The sequence below is a fragment of the Bison bison genome, unplaced genomic scaffold, assembly GCF_000754665.1.
Source record: "Bison bison bison isolate TAMUID 2011002044 unplaced genomic scaffold, Bison_UMD1.0 scf7180017864456, whole genome shotgun sequence".
Taxonomy (NCBI): Eukaryota; Metazoa; Chordata; class Mammalia; order Artiodactyla; family Bovidae; genus Bison; species Bison bison.
This window is the reverse complement of record NW_011495018.1, coordinates 29,035,522-29,037,963: the sequence shown is the minus strand read 5'-3', so window position 1 is coordinate 29,037,963 and position 2,442 is coordinate 29,035,522.

Genomic DNA, 2,442 nt, shown 5'->3' with positions numbered 1-2,442 from the left:
GCCTGGGGAGCAGGGAGCCAGCTGCTCTGAAATTCATGCCAGGCTCCAAGCCTGCTTCTGGACCTGCCCTGCTGTCTCTGACCATGACCAGCTCTCGGGACCTCTTCTGGCAAAGAGAGATGGGGGCAGGCTCTAAGACCAGGGCACTTTTTTGGAGAGCACCCTTCCTTCCTTCTCTCTTCTCACCTCCCCAACTTCTTTCATGAACTGAACTCCTTTAGAGCCTAGTGACAGGTGGTCCCACCATATGAGTCAACCTCTTTCTGGCCCTTTGGTCCTGCATGGGGTAACTGATTGCCCTTTGAAAGTGTAGGGGGATCAACAGACCACTGAGTAACACAGACAGATAGAGATGAGGAAAGATGCTCAAGACCCAAGTGACCGTATTCCTGCAGCCCTCTTTTCGGTCCCAGGCCTTTGCTTCCCTCACCCTGAGACCAGAAGTAAATCTCATTGCTGCCCTTCCTGGCACTTGTTTTGTTTTGTTTTTTTCTATGCTGCACGCTTATGGGATTTTAGTTCCCTGACCAGGGATCGAACTTGGGGCCTGAGAGTGAGAGTGCGAAATCCTAACCACTGGACTGCCAAGGAATTCCCTCCTGGTACTTCTTGCTGTTTTTAGTGCTCAACTCATCTTGGGGAAACTTTCCTGCCTGTTCTGTCCTCTATGCCCCTTCAAACATTCCCCATGGAGACATTGTCAGATTGCCAGGAACTGCTGGTTGTTGTCCTTCTACTTCTCTCCACCTAGCTGTGAACTTGGGAACCTGAAACTCCTTTCCATAACCTGTGTCAGCCTGGCATATATGAAGAACTCTCTATGCATTTGTTGAATGAATAAACTAAATGAACAATAGATAAAAGGGAGAACTAGGCAGGGACCTCTGCCTGTGCCCCCTCAGAGACGAAGAAGGGAGTAAGGGAAGGGTAGGTGCATTGTTTTTCCAGCTGCATGCAGATGTGTGAGGCACTCCTGTGGCTAGTACCTCTAATATACATGAAGGGGCACAGAGACCTCATTCTTTAATGCTTTTTGGCCATGGGGGTGGGGAGTGTCCTAAGTTCTGGACCCAGCTGTGGTATGGCCTGACTCAGGAATGGAGTTTGTTAACCTTCTCTCTTAAAAAAAAAAAAAAGGCTCCCATCCTATTTTGAGCCCAGAAGCAGAGAAGAACAGACAGAAGGAGGAGAGAGATGGGCCAGTAGGAGTGGCAGGAAATACACCTCCTCCCCAGTAGCCCAAGGGACTATGAAGAGGGTAAAGGATAGGGGCCGGGGGTGGTGGGGTGGGGGGGTAGTGTCTGGTTCTGTCCCACGGGGAGTAGCATTTGAAATAAGCCATGAAAATCCAGAAGCACTGGGGTAGGTGCAGAAGTGAGGACCACTTTCCTGGTAAGCAGAAAAGCTGAGCAGGAGGCCAGAAGTGCCAACCCAGAAGGGGAGAAAGAGTGCCCCTCACTCCCTGGCCTGGGCATCAAGCTGCTGAGGTTGGTTGGTCCGCTGTGCACCTCAGCAGGTCTGCAGCCTCGGGCATGGGCTGGTGGGCTTCTGGGATGGTTGTTTGGGACTGCAGGGGGGAGTTGGGGACAGGCTGCACCCCAGTCCTTGCCGGTCCTGGGTCCACAATAGGGGTTCCATTCACTATGCCACTATGCCATCTACGGAAGCACCAAGAACTGATCACCTACTAAACCTAACTCCTGGGTCCTTGAGCTCCCCAAACCGCTAAAGGTCAGGCTACCACAGAGGTCTCTGCCAGTGGGAGGGCGCCAGGCAGAGGAGCCTGGGCCAGGCCAGGTGGATGGGGGAGGAACCTAAGCGGTGAGGGGGGAGGAGACCTAGGAGCCGGCCAGCGAGCGTGGTTAGGAGGGCTCCAGAAAGGCCTGAGTCAGGCTTCTCATAATAAACTGCACGTGAATAATTCAGCACCAGCACGCGGGGGCTCATTGCATTAGCGCCTCACCTTCCGGCTGAGGGGAAGGCGGGGAGGGGGGTCACTAACGCGCTTGACGAGGGAGCCAGATAGAAGACTCCTGCCTACTAGCATCCTGGGTTCTGCCTGGCCCAATCCCAGGAGACTCATTGGTCCCCCGAATCCCTCCGGCCCCACCGGTAAGAGGGCGCCTATTGGGCAGGGCTGTCCCAGTGAAGCCGCTCTTAAGATCCCAGGCAAGAGAAAACAGGCAGCGGGACCAGGGCCGGAATAGGGGAGGAAGGGGCCCGACCTGTGGGCAACTGAGCTGCGGCAATGCCCAGTCGCGCAGAAAACGTGGGCGGAGTGGCTCTGAGCAAAGAGGAGAAGGCGGGCTCCTGTGCTCAGAGCCCGGGTGCCCAGGGGCTGCCTTCGTCCGGGCCGGGATTTTCCTTGTGCTCAGAATGGAGCTCCAGGGACGCTGAGGGACTTTTCACCCACGGTGGATCCCCAGGTTGTGCTTCTTCCCC